Below are 18,443 nucleotides of genomic sequence, written 5' to 3'. Positions count from 1 at the left end.
TAGATCTTAAAGATCTAAACAATGACTGATTATCCACAACTACATATCTACAAACATCATATTTCTCTCATTCTAAATATATTTTAAAATAGTTAATGTAATCTAAGTGATTAAACAAAAACAGAGAAATATAATGTCAAAAGGACGTATTATTTTACTATGAAACCTTTCATTATAACCACAGACAAGCATATTGATTTCACAAGGAACAAGTGCAGATCACTTAAAGTAATTTATGGGTGTCACGAACCCGTGTTCGAACCTCATAAATTGCTGATTGGAAATAAAGACTATAAAACCAGATTTCAAGATTTGAATTAAAATTTTTCAAACAGGTATTACAAAGATGCATCTAAAACTTATGATGGTTTTTAGATCACTTAAAGGAAAAGCAATCTTCAGATATACAAGAGCAAAGATATATTACAGCTGCATAGGAGAGAATCAGAAAAATGTTTTTGGAATAACAAAGAAAACTCACTTAAGTACTATGCACAGCAGCACATATGATAGAAATCAGCAGTTAAAAAATTATCTGAGAAAAGCGAAATGCTGGAGTTACAAGCACAGCGTGACCATGTTTATTTGAATGCCGCAATTCTGCAGAGAGAAGAGTCTTCAGCAGAGCATAGACAATAGTGACGAGGCACACAATATCACAAGCAGTGCACAAAGATGAAAATGGTTTCAGGGTTTCAAAAATAAAAGAGACAAGACATTCTTTTCAGCCTAGAACCTGACAGCCCACAGAGTTTGATAGCTTATCTGAATCAAGAAATTTGATTAAACTCATTATCAATACCAGATAGTGAAGAAGGAATGACATATAAAATGAAAGGAAAATTCTTTTTGTTTTTACAAATACTGATATATGAACTCAGAAAATCGTGCATACAGCTATAGATAAAGCCGATATCAAACATGGCAACCCTGAAAGCATAAACAGAAATTTCATACATGGCAGCTTTTAGAAAGAACTCGAGGTCTTCATGCAAACAACGGATAAAGGACAAGAGAGATGTCTTCAAAATAATGACAGACCTAGCAGGGAAGAGTTTTTCAAACAGCAAATAAAGTTACAGCAAATCCGAATGGGAAATAAGATCAAATTACTAACTGATTGTACGCAAGTAAAATTACCTCTTTATTATATGATTTCCAATCATATTAGCTTCAGCAAAGAGAAAAATATTCTCATTCGTGCGGCCACAGAAGAAGTTCAGAATATCTTCAAAACCCTAGCCGCCGATTTCTCTTAACCTCTCAGCTCTCCAAAATGAAGGTGATGTAAACTAAACAGAGTTTAGGGCAGCAAAATCCTTTTTTTCCTTTATCCTTTTGTATAAAAGTTGAAATCCGCCGACTGAGGATAAATATTTTCCTTAAAAACGAAAATATAACATATACATGCCGTGGCTTCAGGAAAGGGGAATAATATAAGGTTTATGCCATGACGGTGAAAGGGTCAAGTGTTGCTTTTTAACACTTAGCTTTTGTTTTTTTTTTAAACATTTGCATTTTAAATAAGGTTATTTATTGGTATTTTATAAACCAATTTATAATTTTGTTTAATTAAATGTAAATGAATAATCCTTTTTCAAAGTCAGCTATCCTTTTCAATCTTGTACTTAAAATTTCAAGTCAGTTATGATAGGTGTTTGAAAGAGAAGAAGGAAGATAAAAAGAAGCTAAAGACTTGGTATTTCAAATTTTCTGAATTATTAAGGAGGGATTGTAGGATTTTTATTTGGGCTGAATTTAGACTTTGACCAAGCATTTTGGAGGTTTTTATGGCCAGTTAGAGTATTTTGGGGGATTTTGACATGAGTCATGGGTCTCATTATGACTTAGTGCAGTTGTTACAAACTAAGTCATCTTCGTGATAAGTCTTGACTCCCTTTTTGTAGCCTGTTTTTCTGAATTCGACCTAGGTTGGGATTGTATTTAGGAAAATTTCTAAATTTATTTAGGGAGTTCGGATTATGCAGAGGGGGGGGGCTCTTGTGACAATTTTTATGTCCTTGGCAGTTTTCATGCAAAATTTTGTAACTCTTTTGGAGACTAGTAAATATTGGCAGCATTTTGGAACAGTTTTCTATCAGATTCAAGACTTCTTTCTTCCTATGTTTTTGTGTCAAATGCATGATTGATGAGGGATATTCGTGAGTTAATAATTCCTTATTTTATTTTGTCTCATCTATTACCTTGTTGCAGGAGTGTATTTTATATGCAGGTTACAATTTGTGTCTAAGTTAAATTTGGTTTTCATGTGAAGAATTTATCTTCCTTGCTAATCTGTTTAAGGACCTTATTATAAAATATTAATGCATATCTATACAGAATAGAAGTGTTTTATCTCTAGTTATAGAGTTCATATAGTCTTTTTAAGATAGCCATTATTTTCTCAGTTTTCCTATCACATTTGATGCATCACCTGGTTCTTTAGTTTAAGTTACAAATTATAAGTTCATTTCCAACAATTCTAACTCTTTTCCCCATAAATTAAAGTAGTTTCATATATTAACCAGAGATTATCCAATAGGAACCGGCCTAGAATCCAGAGGTTTCATTTCTGGGTACGCATGTCTCACATACAGAAATGACTCCCATGTTAGGCAGGATTGTTAAACTAGTATAGTTTAATAGGGTGCAAATCTGTAGCCTTAACAGTTTTTGGCACGCCCGGTGGGATAGAAAGTCAGATTTTGTTCAAGAAACTCTTGCTGTATGATATGCTACAGCAAGTCCACTGCTTTTAGAAGCTCATTTTCAGCATATCTGGCGACTCCATTGGTGAAGGAAGAAGACCAATGCTTAAAATTTCATGAAAAAGACTAGAAGTTCGAAATCTTTTGAATATTTGGAGCTGCCGTCACCCAAAAGAAAAGGAAGAACTTTGGATAGAACTCCTCGTGCAAAGAGAGTTCAGACCACTCCTCCAAGAGTGTATGCTAGAAGAGGAAGATCATTGCAAAGTGAACATTTTGTAATACGTTCAGCATCACCGACTGTTAGAGCAACTTCCACAATGGCTGCACCAAGAGCTTTTGCCTTTGTACCTTTCAATCAAGGAAGCCCTTTGAATTTACAACAGCATGATGATATACCATTAGTAGCTTTGAAAGGACTGCCGAAATTTATGGGAGAAGGACAAATTACACCCTTTGAGCACATAAGAGACGTAGCAGCATTGTGCAACGTTCATCATGTAACCCAGGAGAATGTAGCTGTGAGATTATTGGTAGCATCATTTAAGAAGAAGGCATTAGAATGGTTTAGAAGTCTTCTTGTGGCTCTATATCAACTTGGGATGAGCTTGGAGATGCATTCACAAGATTTTTTGAGGAAAAGTCTGATCATCTATCATTGGTAGAGCAGTTGATTACCATCAAGAGAGCACCTCAGGAGCAAATGACAGACTTTAATATCCAATTCCAAAAAACTTGGAATAGGATACCTGCTGCGGTAAGGCCTTCTGCTGATCATGCATTTTTGTATTATCTAAAAAGTCTTTATAGTGATATCTCGGTAATGATCCAATCAATGGGAGGGCAATCATTACCTCAGGCTTATAACATAGCTATTAGGGCAGAAAATAATCTTATTCAAGCGGGAAAAATAGCTTCTAGACCTCCCATGCCATATTTTCCAGATATTCACCCGAAAATGCCACTTAATATACCCCCTCTTGCTACTATACCTGTTGTTCCAGCTATAGAATCAGTAGGGAGTCAAACTAATGCTATTGTTGGACCTTCAAATGAGCTTCAAGAAATTAAAACTTTTTTGCAGACCTTAGGAAATGAGTTGACTAGTATGAAAAAACAGCAATACCAAGGTCCTAGGCCACCGTATCGAGGGTATAACCAACAGCAGCAAGGAGTGGCTCAATCTTATCATAATCAAGGGTATAATCAACAGTTTCAGCAAAATAGACAGCCATATCAAGGTCAACGGCAAAATATAAATCAAAGACCATATCAACAATACAACTCAAGTTCTTCAAATCAAACTAATCCAGTGAGAGATATGGTTCTTGCACAAAATAACCTTGCAACAGATTATGAATGGTGTTATCCATGCAATCAAGCACATAATCAGGCCACATGTTCAAATGGAGTGATTAATCAAGCGTTTATGGTCCAAAATGCTGCTAGCCTACAGCAAGATACATCTTCTACCATACTTGAACAGCAACAAGATGTAAATCCCAGTGAAACAGCATTCCTGAATTGGCAGAGTGGAGAATTCTGTGGTGTAAATGATGATTCAGCAACTGTAATATATGCTAGAGCAAAGAAAAGAGCTCTAGAAACTGATCAAACGACTGATAAAGGTAAAGAGCCTATTATAAATGTTGGACCATCATTTACAAAGGGACCAAATATACCACAGAAGCCTACAATCCAACAAACCAGTAATCAGCCTCACAAAGATATAAATCCGATTGCTACGAAGGTACATCAAAAGGTCTATACAGCTGTACCTTACAGCATAGTGGACAGCATGAAGAAAATGAACGTGTCTATGACTATGTGGGATTCCTTATCCATTTCAGGACAAGTTGAGATGTTAAAAAAGGCGTTGAATGGTGAAGGTGTGCAAGAGCAAGTTATTGGAAACCGTGATAGAGTGGTGATGACAAATGCTGAACCAGGAAATGATGAGAACAGCAAAATAAAAATAACGGTCCAAGGTAAGGACATGAGACCTCCTCCTTTCTATGTTTCTTTAATCATTGGCAAAAATCTGGTACATAATTGTATGGTTGACAGTGGAGCAACTTGTTCTGTTACGCCAAAAAGAGTAGCTGATCAATTAGAGCTAAAATATGAGCCAGTAGAGAAAGGAGTAGTTCAGCTAGATGGTACTTCTGTAAATGCTATAGGTCTCATTAAAAATGCTTGTTTGACCTTGCATGCTTGTCCTACCTTTTCCATTCCACAAGATATATATGTGATAGATTTACCTCCCTATTTTGGCCTTTGCTTATCAAGAGAATTTATAGCTAAGATAGGAGGTTATCTGTCATCCGATTGGACTCATATGATTTTCCGTACAAGATATGGAACAAAGGTGAACATACAATCAGAAGTACTTGCAAGAGATATTATAGAGCCTTATACACCTAGCACGATAAATACAAATTTTGTCAATTTTGGTCAAGATGATTGTGCAGCCCCTGTTTCACATACATCCACTGCTGAAATTCCCGACATACTTTTAGATGAATGGGCTGCTGAAAATGCATTCATGGTCAATTCTAGTACTATTCTAGATGCTGGGATAGGTAATTATATGTTTCAAGAAACTGATTTGGAGTGACCAAATTTAGTTAAAAGAGAAGAATCTAATTCTGAGCAGCAAAATCAGGTTTGGAATATGTTTTTTGATGGATCACGAGGTAAGCAAGGTGCTGGAGGAGGAGTGATGTTAGTATCCCCTAATGAAGTGAAACATTATGCAGCCTTTAGATTTGGTTTTTCTTGTACTAACAATACTGCTGAGTATGAAAGTCTGATTCAAGGATTAGAATGGGCAAGGAAAAAGGGCATTAGTTGTATAAAGGTTCACGGTGACAGTGAACTTATTGTTAATCAAGTAAGGGATTTACATGTTGCTAAGAATGATATTTTGAAAATATATAAGCATCGTGTATGGGACATTATTGAGGAATTTTATGCTTTCAATATTGTTTCTATTCCAAGGACTAAAAATCAGCATGCTGATAGATTAGCAGCTGTAGGTGCTCAATTTAATATAATTGCAGAAATCAGCAAGGACAATGTTCAGCAATGTGTTAAAATTGTGGTAAGACCTTCAATTCCTGATAACAATGTAAGCTGGCAGGTTTTTGAAAATGATGAACAGATCTTGTAATTTCTACTAGAAGAAGATATTTTTTCTATTTATAATCAGAATAAATTAAAGCAGAAATATGAAGATCAGATAATGCAGTTGAAGTCTAATAAATTACCTAAAGGTTTGGTATCGCTTGAATCTATTTTTAATTCGGATGATCAAGTTAAAAAGGGTAAGGCTGGATTGCTGATTTCTCAGGAACATTATGACAGTTTAGAGGTGGCACCAGGGAAAAGCTTGAAATTTGGTAAGGTGATTACTCCTTTGGAAAAAGAATCTTATGTTCAACTTTTTCAAGAATTTGCTGATGTATTTGCATGGGAATATGGTGATCTAAAAGGTTTCAATCCTGAGTTAGCACAGCACACCATAGAATTAGAGCCTAATGCCAAGTCAATTAGGCAAAGACAAAGACCTGTTAATCCCAAATTAGAGCCATTAATGCAAAAAGAGGTTTTTAGGCTAATTGAGAGTGGCATTATTTTTCCAATCAAACATACTAGTTGGGTGTCCAATCTAGTCCCCGTTAGAAAGAAAAATGGAGAGCTAAGGTTGTGTGTAGACTTCAGGGATTTGAATAGAGCATCATTAAAAGATAGGCACCCTCTTCCCTCTATGGAACAAATACTTCAGTATGTTGCTGGTTTAGAGTGTTTTTCCTTGCTAGATGGTTATTCGGGGTATAATCAGATTCTAGTAAAGAGTGAAGATTAGTTTAAAACTGCTTTTACCACTAAATGGGGTACCATGGCATACAAAAGAATGCCTTTTGGTTTGTCAAATGCAGGGGCAACATTCCAAAAAGCCATGGATATGGCATTTAGTCATCTAATGTACAAATTTGTATTGGTATATCTTGATGATATCACAGTATATTCCCAAAAAGCAGCAGATCATTTAAGCCATTTAAGGCAGGTTTTTGAACGCTGCAGAGAGTTTGGAGTATCTCTTAATCCAAAAAAATGTGTTTTTGCTATGCATGAAGGTAAGCTTCTGGGATATGTGGTTTCTAAACAAGGGGTTATAGTGGATCCAGAAAGGATAGCAGCAATTTTAGAGTTACCATTGCCACATCATAAAAAGGGATTGCAGTCTTTTATAGGCAGAATTAATTTTGTAAGATGGTTTTTGCCTAATATTGCTGAATTATTGAAACCATTAACTGCTATGTTGAAGAAAAACGTTGTTTTCACTTGGACAAAAGAAGCTAAAAATAGTTTTCAAGTTATTAAAGAATCTTTAGCAACAGCTCCTGCTTTAGTTAATCCTAATTTCAGCAAGGATTTTATCTTGTATGCGTATGGTGGTTATGATACCATTTTCGCAATGTTGGTACAGTAGAATGCAGAAGGATTGGAACAGCCAATAGCCTTTTTCAGCAAAACTTTAGAGGATTATGAGCATAAATACAGTTTTGTTGAAAAGCATGTTCTCGCTGTTGTTAAGGCACTCAAGAAATTTAGACATTTGTTGTCTCAAAACAAGATTTATTTACAGGTTGCGCACCCTAGTGTCAAAGAATTCTTACTCAGTAAGGATTTGAATGAAAAAAGAGCTGCCTGGATAACACGAGTCATGGAGTACGATGTGGATATTCAGGTTACTAAGCTGGTTAGGGGTAAAGGCTTATGTGAGCAGATTGCTGATGTTAAGATTTCAGAGTCACAAGGACAAGCAGATACTGTTTTGCTTATTGGCGTAACAACTGATACTGATAGGACAGTAAGCTGGTTACAAGATATGGTTCATTTCTTAAAGACTAGTGAGTGCCCAGCTAATTTAGACAAGGCAAAACGAAGGTATTATCGTTTACAATCTGTTCCTTTTGTCTTAATTAATGATGTTTTATATAGAAAAGATCACAATGGTGTTCTTCTCAGATGCATTGATTCTGATCAGATTGCAGACATTTTACATGAGTTTCATGATGGTCATTCAGGGGGCCATTTCTCTCCTAGAACCACAGCATATAAAATTCTTAGAGGTTGATATTATTGGCCTAATATTTTTAAAGACAGTCATGCATATGTTAGAAAATGTGTTGAGTGTGCCATGTTTGCAGGGAAAGAAAGGCTGCAAGCTTTGCCTTTGCAACCAATTAAGACAAAACAACCCTTTCAAAAGTGGGGTGTTGATTTCATAGGTCCAATTAATCCTTCGTCAAGTGCAGGACATAAATGGATAATTACTGCCACTGATTATTTCACACATTGGACAGAAGCAGCAGCACTCAAAGATGCAAATGAGACAGCAGTCCTTGATTTTTATAATGAGATAGTACACAGGTTTGGAGTACCTGATTCTGTCGTTTCTGATAATGCACTTGCTTTCACTGGATTAAAAATAACTAACTGGGCACTTAAACATGGAATTTATCTCAGTACTAGTTCCAACTATTACCCACAAGGTAATGGGTTAGCAGAATCTTCAAATAAGAATTTGATAAGGATTATTAAAAGAACACTACAGGAGAATCAACGAGATTGGCAATCTAAGCTGAAGGCTACTTTATGGGTGGATAGAATTACTCCAAAGCAAATAATTGGGAATTCACCTTATCAATTAGTTTATGGAAAGGAAGCTCAGTTGTCAATTGAAACAGAATTACCAGCACTTGATCTTGCCACTCAATTGGTTCTTTTTGAAGAAGGAGATCCTATGTCAGTGCGATATGCGCAGCTGATGGAATTGGAGGAAACTAGAAGGAAAGCAATGCAAACTATGGAGTATCAAAAAATGCAAGTCAAGAAAAGCTTTGATAGAAAAGCAAGAGCTAGAGATTTTAATGTGGGTGATGTTGTTCTCAAATGGGATCTTTTGAAAAGCAGACTAGGCCATCATACTAAGTTCGATCATATGTGGTCTGGTCCGTTCCTGATTGCTGAATGCAAGGAGCACAATGCTTTCCAATTGGCTACAATGGAAGGAAATATCTTGCCAATCCCTGTGAATGGGATTCACCTCAAGCCTTGTTTTGAGGTATGACTTTGAGTTCTACCTTGTATATATTAGGTTAGTTTTTTCTTGTTTTCAATAAGTGCATCTGCATGTTTAAGTTTTCTTAAACGTTGTTCAAGTGCGTGTCAGTTTTCTGTTTTCCTAAGTTAGTTTCTTGTTTTCTTTAAGTTTTAGTTTGGTCAAGTTGCTGGTTTGTATTGATGAGCTTTCATAATTCGCCCATCTCATTCATGCATGCATCAATACATGTGTTTAAATGAATACATATACATAACAAACACATGCATACACACATACATAATGTTGCAGCTAATGAAGTCCTGCTGCCAACATACATACATGCATATCCATATATTTTCTATTCATATGCATTCAGTCAAACCCACACATTCATCCATGCATCAATAAAATGACCAAATCATGAAAGTTTCGCTTCTAAAGCTGTTACTTGAATTTGGTCATACATGTCAGTCAGCTAAATAAGAGTTTTAAGTCCTTTTAATGTCATACATGCATTCAAAACTCAACCAGCAGCTTTAGAAGTCGCGTCGTGTCAGGTCTAGGTGCTAGGATGCATTTTATTTTCGGACTCCATATGCCCAATGGATTTTGATAAGGCTACTGATCTAGTGGCTAGCAGGCAGTCAACCAGCAAGAAGTCGTCAAAAATGTTACTTAATTTTAACACATGTTAAAATTCAGTTTTGAATATTCAAATTTCAATTACTGAAAGCACTTTTCATTTGATATTTGAAAGAATATAAATGTCCTTGTATCATTCATTGTATTTGAATATACAACTGATATTTTATGAAAATAATGAAATGCTATGCTAAAAGTAAGATGTCTCACACAAGCCGTGAGTTTCATTAACAATTTTTATTTATATTGAAAATGAAAGAAAGATATGACATATGAGAGATGAGTCAGGGGTAACCATTCATTGCCTTTTGAGCCTTTGACTGGTTAAGTCTCCTTTGTTGCTGATCTTAATCCAGTCTTTGTTCTAATGGTTCCTCGTTCTCACTTTCCTGCATAAGAAAAAATGGAATTAGATCTTAAAGATCTAAACAATGACTGATTATCCACAACTACATATCTGCAAACATCATATTTCTCTCATTCTGAATATATTTAAAAATAGTTAATGTAATCTAAGTGATTAAACAAAAACAGAGAAATATAATGTCAAAAGGACGTATTATTTTACCATGAAACCTTTCATTATAACCACAGACAAGCATATTGATTTCACAAGGAACAGGTGTAGATCACTTAAAGTAATTTATGGGTGTCACGAACCCGTGTTCAAACCTCATAAATTGCTGATTGGAAATAAAGACTGTAAAACCAAATTTCAAGATTTGAATTCAAACTTTTCAAACGGGTATTACAAAGATGCATCTAAAACTTATGATGGTTTTTAGATCACTTAAAGGAAAAGCAATCTTCAGATATACAAGAGCAAAGATATATTACAGCTGCATAGGAGAGAATCAGAAAAATGTTTTTGGAATAACAAAGAAAACTCACTTAAGTACTATGCACAGCAGCACATATGATAGAAATCAGCAGTTAAAAAATTATCTGAGAAAACCGAAATGTTGGAGTTACAAGCACAGCGTGACCATGTTTATTTGAATGCCGCAATTTTGCAAAGAGAAGAGTCTTCAACAGAGCATAGACAACGGTGACGAGGCACACAATATCACAAGCAGTGCACAAAGATGAAAATGGTTTCAGGGTTTCAGAAATAAAAGAGACAAGACATTCTTTTCAGCCTGGAACCTGACAGCCCTCAGAGTTTGATAGCTCATCTGAATCAAGAAATTTGATTAAACTCATTATCAATACCAGATAGTGAAGAAGGAACGACATATAAAATGAAAGGAAATTTCTTTTTGTTTTTACAAATACTGATATATGAACTCAGAAAATCGTGCATACAGCTATAGATAAAGCCGATATCAAACATGGCGACCTTGAAAGCATACACAAAAATTTCATACATGGCGGCTTTTAGAAAGAACTCGAGGTCTTCATGCAAACAATGGATAAAGGACAAGAGAGACGTCTTTAAAATAATGACAGATCTAGCAGGGAAGAGTTTTTCAAACAGCAAATCCGAATGGGAAATAAGATCAAATTACTAACTGATTGTAAGCAAGTAAAATTACCTCTTTATTATATGATTTCCAATCATATTAGCTTCAGCAAAGAGAAAAATATTCTCATTCGTGCGGCCGCAGAAGAAGTTCAGAATATCTTCAAAACCCTAGCCACCGATTTCTCTTAAGCTCTCAGCTCTCCAAAATGAAGGCGATGTAAAATAAACGGAGTTTAGGGCAGCAAAATCCTTTTTTGCCTTTATCCTTTTGTATAAAAGTTGAAATCCGCCGACTGAGGATAAATATTTTCTTTAAAAACAAAAATATAACATATACATGCCATGGCTTCAGCAAAGGGGAATAATATAAGGTTTATGCCATGACGGTGAAAGGGTCAAGTGTTGCTTTTTAACACTTAGCTTTTGTTTTTTTTTAAAACATTTGCATTTTAAATAAGGTTATTTATTGGTATTTTATAAACCAATTTATAATTTTGTTTAATTAAATGTAAATGAATAATCCTTTTTCAAAGTCAGCTATCCTTTTCAATCTTGTACTTAAAATTTCAAGTCAGTTATGACAGGTGTTTGAAAGAGAAGAAGGAAGATAAAAAGAAGCTAAAGACTTGGTATTTCAAATTTTCTGAATTATTAAGGAGGGATTGTAGGATTTTTATTTTGGCCGAATTTAGACTTTGACCAAGCATTTTGGAGGTTTTTATGGCCAGTTAGAGTATTTTGGGGGATTTTGACATGAGTCATGGGTCTCATTATGACTTAGTGCAGTTGTTACAAACTGAGTCATCTTCGTGATAAGTCTTAACTCCCTTTTTGTAGCCTATTTTTCTGAATTTGACCTAGGTTGGGATTGTATTTAGGAAAATTTCTAAATTTATTTAGGGAGTTCAGATTATGTAGAGGGGGGGGGGGCTCTTGTGACAATTTTTATGTCCTTGGCAGTTTTCATGCAAAACTTTGTAACTCTTTTGGAGACTAGTAAATATTGGCAGCATTTTGGAACAGTTTTCTATCAGATTCAAGACTTCTTTCTTCCTATGTTTTTGTGTCAAATGCATGATTGATGAGGGATATTCGTGAGTTAATAATTCCTTATTTTCTTTTGTCTCATCTATTACCTTGTTGCAGGAGTGTATTTTATATGCAAGTTATAATTTGTGTCTAAGTTAAATTTGGTTTTCATGTGAAGAATTTATCTTCCTTGCTAATCTGTTTAAGGACCTTATTATGAAATATTAATGCATATCTATACAGAATAGAAGTGTTTTATCTCTATTTATAGAGTTCATATAGTCTTTTTAAAAAAGCCATTATTTTCTCAATTTTCCTGTCACATTTGGTGTATCACCTGGTTCTTTAGTTTAAGTTACAAATTATAAGTTCATTTCCAGCAATTCTAACTCTTTTCCCCATAAATTTAAAGTAGTTTCATATATTAACCAGAGATTATCCAATAGGAACCGGCCTGGAATCCGAAGGTTTCATTTCTGGGTACGCATGTCTCACATACAGAAATGACTCCCATGTTAGGTAGGATTGTTAAACTAGTATAGTTTAATAGGGTGCAAATCTGTAGCCTTAACAGTAACATTTCTGCACGTCTTGAACTATTACAACTTTTGGGGGAATATGGGAGAGAGCTCCTGCTGGGTCGTTTTTGTAGGCAACTTCGGGTATAAGATGGAAATCAGGTTGCTTGACCTCATTTGAAACTAACTGGACTTCAATAGACTCTTTTTCCTTGATTTTCTTTGAACTTGACGCTATTTATGCAAACTAGGGTTTTCACAACAAAAGGATATGAAACTACGTAGCTCAGCACAAATGAAAATACCTTAAGATCGATGAGGTTGCAATCTGCTTGAAATGCTGGATTCTTGCTATGAAGTCACTCAACTCTCTTTCTTCTCCTTTGCTTCTTGATCGCGATGAGTAAAACTGATTGAAATCGCGATAATATACCCTATTTTCATCGCATTAAATGCTCAGTTGCCAACTTGGCTTCTGAAGAAATTTTGACCTAACTCAACTTCCACTATTTTCATTTTACTCGGCTTCAATTGGATTTATCCAACTCGGCATCAGTTATCAGCTCGGTCGCTGTTGGGAGCTCGACATCTGTTGGAGTTTAACTCGATATCCAAAGTCAGCTCGACAACAAAATTTAGTTTTTGTCTTGACATCTTGTTTCATGTAGATTTATACTTTGCTTAGCTTCTTTGTCTTGGGACTGATGTGTGATATAGCTTTGTATATCAGTCCTGTGTACTTCTCATGCTTAGTTTGATGAAGTGTGATCACTTGACCCATTGGGTGAAGTGATCCCTCCACTTGATGTGTTGCACTCATCTTTCTTTTTCCAAGTCTTATTCATTTGCCCCCTTATCTTTTCGACATCAATTTTTTGTTTTCCTTTGTTTTCTTCAGTCTTGGGTGCCTTTGATCTTGTAGGACAATTTCTGCTGATATGACCAATTTTCAAACAACTGAAACATGTAGTTTGATTCAACCATCTTTTGTAGTTCCCTTTGAAATGTGTTCTTATGCAGTTCTGTGGTATATGTCCATATTCTTGGCAATAATGACAACTGTACCTGGTGTTGTAATCCCAATGATAATGACTTTCATTCCCTTATGTTTTTGCTAGTTGATTTGATGTCCACATAGGTTTTGATCTGCACTCAAATGCCCTATGTCCATACCTTTTGCAATTGTAATAATGCCCATCAAATCTTTGAGTCCTTGTGACATTGGATCTACAATTTTGTGTCATATGTCCTTGCATGTTGCACTTGTGACAGAACCTTTTGGGTATGTTTGATTGATTGAATCTTCTACTCCTACACACATTAGCTGTATGTCCCTTCTTATTACAGTAATGACAAGTGGGTTTTGCATTCTTACCTTTATCACTTCTTTGTTCAGCATTTTTTGATGATTCCCCAACTTCAGTGCTATTGTATCCTAGTCCTGATGTATTATGGGCAGATTTTGGGGATTTTAGCAACTGTTCAAAATACTTGATGGCTTCACTTGATTTGTTGAGATTCTCTGCTACCTCTTTTTCTCTGTTCAATTCATTCTGCGTTTGTTCATTCTGCATCTTCAAAGTAGAGACTCAATATCTTTCACATTAAGTTCATGATGAAGGTTCATCATTTGAGCAAGTGTATCCATCTGCATGTTTGAGATCCTTGTCAATTCAGTACAATTTTCTTCAAGTTTGTTTGCAAGATTTCTTTTGTCATTTTCCATCATGACCTTATCATCAACTGCTCTTTTCTTTTGTTCAGTAATTTCACATATCATTATGGCCTGTTATTCATGTTCCATTTTGAGAGATCTTATCTCCTCTGCTTGAATTTTATTTTTCTCCATCAATTCTGCTATTGCTGCATCAAACTCTTTAGTGTCTCCGTTGGAAAATGTGTTGGTGGTATCAATCTCCTTGTAATGTATATCATTTTCAGCTATGGCTAGATCCTTCCTCTTTTTTAATGAGTTTCTCAACTTGTTTCTAAATTCCTCTAAGCTATGCAGAGCAAGTTGTACATCTATTACCTGATTTTCAATGATCTTTCCAAGTTTGAAAACTTCCATCTTTAGATCTTTTCCTCAAAGCTGTTAGGCTTTTCCTTATGAGAACCTGGATTTGCTCTAATACCAATTGTTGGAATATTCAAATATGGAAAGAGTACTTATGAGAGGGGGGGGGGGGGGGTGAATCATAAGTATCATATTTTATCCAATAAAACTTTTCACTGAAAGTAAATTGCATGCATGTAAATACATCAAGTAAACATGAAATTTAACACATTCATCAACAACTCATAACACTGAAATTTGGTAACCCAGAAACCCTCCAGGAATAAGAAGGTAAAACTAGGGTGGGGATGATACCCACAAAAATTATTGCAGCAATATTGTTCAACCACTTCTGATGGTCTGCCCTATTAAAGGCTTTACACTATGTCAATAGTGACCTGGTTAGAGGATTTCAAACACTTAACATGAAGTGTCACCCTGTTAAAGGATTTAGTCACCTAATTAAGGATTTACAAAATAGTTGTTAAGCTAACCTATCACCATAGGATTTTCATTCTAATACAATTGCTAGAGAGTATTAGGTATCATGAACCTGATATATTACAATCCTTGATTGCTGAATGCAGGCACCTGTTCCACTTTCTCTGATCTTGATCCTTTTGTGATCTGATAATCCTCGCTTCTGAAAATAGAATTCCTTGTGCACCCTTGTATGTCTTTTCACACCTCTACTTTACAATGAAATTTCATCTTCCTTATAAAGACATTTGAGAATTTAGGGTTAGGTATGGATCTACGATCCATATTCAATCTTCATTTTCCGCTTATTGTTTGCACTTCTTCTATTGGTTGCATGCCTTCATCATTTTTCTTATTGGCTGCATGTAGATTGCATAGGTAAAATAAAAGATTCGATCTCATCATTAAATCCTTCAAAATTTACCTTATGTCGGCTGCAAAAACTGTTTACATCATAGCTACCTTATGTCGGCTGCAAAAATTGTTTACATCATAGTTTGTGCAATCACAAACTCTTATGCTGATATACTGAGTTACTCGGTTCCTGAAGTATTGCTGATACTCAGCACTTGTTGTTTCTTGGATAGCTCGACACCTAAACAAAACTGTATCACTCGGCACCTTAAGTTACTCGGCACTTTGTGTTGCTTGGCACTTGTTAACACTCGGCACTTGTTAACACTCAGCACTTATACTTCACTCGGTATCTGAAAACTACTCGGCACATGAAGATCACTCGGTATCTGTTGTGCAGCTCGGCATGCATGGTGTACTCGGCATCTGATCTGGAATGTGATTAAGTGTGTTGGCACTCAAGTGTCAAAAACCATTGTGAGGTTAACACAGAGAGAGTCCAATATAGAAACACTGTATAGGGACAGTTCGTTGTTACAATCTTTACCATATCCGTGAAATCTGGAGATGATATCAAAAGCCTAAATAGCTTAGAACTGTACAAAGTTCTATGTGGAAGCACTGGTAGATTGTTTCCATACTAAGAAGAAGTGATCCTCCATTTGTTTCACCTACTGCTCTTTTGAAACAAGGCCTCATCATTCGTAAGTTTTCTTGTTATGCATTTCAATGATTCAAGAATAGCAAATGCAGACCTAAGGGATGTTCATCTACAGTCTATTTCATGCTCTAATTACTCATAAATACCTTGCTACCTCTCATCTCTCTAAAGTGATTCAGTATGCAGTTGATGAGCTTCAAATTCTCATGCCTGAAGCATCTATGCATTATGGAATCAAGCAGTCACCTATTTACATTCGGTTCTTGCAGGCTCTTCAACTTTGAAATATGGTCAAATATTTATGTGACCCAGCACATTCCTGTAGATTAGAAAGATATTCAAACAAAATAAGTACACAAAATATCAGTGAAGGTTCTCGAGAAGCTGATTTTTAAGAGAGGCTTATTCTAAATGATGATTTCACAAGACTTGTTTTGGATGAGCGTTTGTTGACGAGTATAAGTAATGGAGGCAATTTAGAGAAAAATAGCAGCATTGTAATTTTTCATCCTACGGATTCAGTATTGATGAATGGCAAAACAAAATCCTATTGGTAGATTTGCAGCTGCTTGGATTTTTGGAGTTGTTCTTATGAGCTTCAGCCCCTGGGATGGATGCAACTGAGGGAGGAGAAAACATGACAAGACATGGAAGTTCTTCAAACACTAGACAAAAAAGTTTGATCTTTTGCAAAGTCTTTGCAGGAGGAAATGTGAACAGTTGAGTTATGAGGAGGCACTGATTGCTGAAGAAAGTCTTTACCTTGAAGATGCAACAGAGAAGGATGCGACAGAAAAGTATGATGCTGTACGAGCAGCATTTTTGACAAAGCTTTCAGGAAATCAGCCTTTCCATACCAGCCGTATATACTTGAATGGGTATTGGAGAGACATTACCAAAAGCTTGAACAAATGGAGATGTCTGGAGATGAACAGGGCTGAGTTCGTGGGGGGAATATTAGAACCTTCCTGCGACAGCGATGACCATATAAAATGATATTCTTCATCTAGTGTCCAAGAGTCATTGTGTGAACAAGTTTCGCTGGAGAAGAGCCATTAAGATGTGAATTTTTTTTTAACATTGCCTAGCGGCTTGCTTCTAATATTTTCTTTCATTTTATTGCAGGGCTGAGTGCCTGGGAAGATGTGAGGATCTTCTTGCGGCAAGGGTACTCGTTCCAATATTATTCTGCATTCCACGCATCTCCAGTCCGGGAGCACATCAATCTTACACGTAGAGGATGAAGGAATCCGCCTGTACGTAAATAGAGAGGTGGAGCCTGTGCAAACCACGCTGAAGGTTATTGTTATTCAAGGCGTCAAAAATCCAATACCCAGTACGAGATCTGTCTGCATAATAATCTGCCCAGACAAGGATGATATAATTACATAAATAAAGGGATTCAAGTTGAGCCACTGTAAGCCTGATTGGGAGGAATGGTATATGATCCACAATCACATAGAGCATGGAATCACCGCTACGATGAGGAGTCTGGAACGATGGAACACAGTTGTCTTGCGGGTCTTTGAAGCGGAAATTCAAAATGAAGCATTGATTAAATTACCTGATTTATCTTTGGGAAAGAGTTTATTGGCATCGATACATCATCATTATACAAAGTTTGTATTTAGAATAAACTTCCCAAATATTCAAAGGGGATTATAGTTAGTTTGTAGTTATGAAGGGTTGCATCTTAGATGCCTAATGGGTGTGTCTATTCACCCAAGCACCCTTTCATCGTTTATAAATACAAGAGCGTAATACCGAGCATATCGATATTCACATTTTTTTAAATTTTTTCTTGGCCGATGTACTTATGATGTATTAGACTTTTTCAATTAGCGGAGAAATAAATTTTTGAACTAAGTCCGTGGATTTGAGTTAGCAAATGGATTTTTTTGCGATCCGGATATGTTCGCAATAGATGGATCTTCTGTAAGGAATGTCTCTATTGTGATTTTATTTTCGGCATTATTATTTACTTTATATTTCGGAGTTTTAAATTATTATTAAGTTGTGTCCTTTGTAAATGTTTTTTATTTATTTTTTATAAATATTTTAATATTCGGATAAGTGGATTGGATCATTATTGCATTTTAAATTTGATAAACGTAAATATTGTGAAATATTTTATTGTTTCCGTATTTATGTCTAATTTGTCTCCACAGGAGTCAAAGTACATTTTTGAGTTATTTAAAATTGCATTTATATAATTGATCCATCGCATTTGAATTATTAAAATTGTTTATAGTTTAATAAATTGAACTTTATAAAGTTGTACGTCTCAGCTTATAATGTTGACTCTGATTGCCCATTTAATTAGGCACTGGTCTTTTACTCCTGATTCATAATCCATATACTAGCAATTGTTTCATTTCTTTCCATTAGAAGAATTAATATATTCATATGTTGTATTAA

At 35.5% G+C, this 18,443-nt stretch overlaps 1 protein-coding gene across 9 annotated transcripts in view; it reads right to left on the bottom strand.

The window, feature by feature from the left end:
- The window catches only part of LOC149564739 (uncharacterized), a 165,590-nt gene that overhangs the window by 11,838 nt on the left and 135,309 nt on the right, over nt 1-18,443 (bottom strand). For 4 of the 9 annotated variants that reach the window (XM_089818325.1, XM_089818334.1, XM_089818333.1 and 1 more), the window contains one exon: nt 9,768-9,851. The gene's annotated coding sequence lies outside the window, so the exon portion shown is untranslated. Of the gene's footprint in view, nt 1-1,140; nt 1,517-9,757; nt 9,852-10,997; nt 17,782-18,443 lie in introns of those variants that run through there. The other 5 variants (XM_089818328.1, XM_089818327.1, XM_089818326.1 and 2 more) reach the window with 5 other exon arrangements.

This window comes from Cupressus sempervirens, chromosome 3 (assembly GCF_028749045.1).
Source record: "Cupressus sempervirens isolate cs-2001-9-10 chromosome 3, ASM2874904v1, whole genome shotgun sequence".
Taxonomy (NCBI): Eukaryota; Viridiplantae; Streptophyta; class Pinopsida; order Cupressales; family Cupressaceae; genus Cupressus; species Cupressus sempervirens.
The sequence above is the reverse complement of the archived record's forward strand: the minus strand, read 5'-3'. Positions and strand labels throughout refer to the sequence as shown.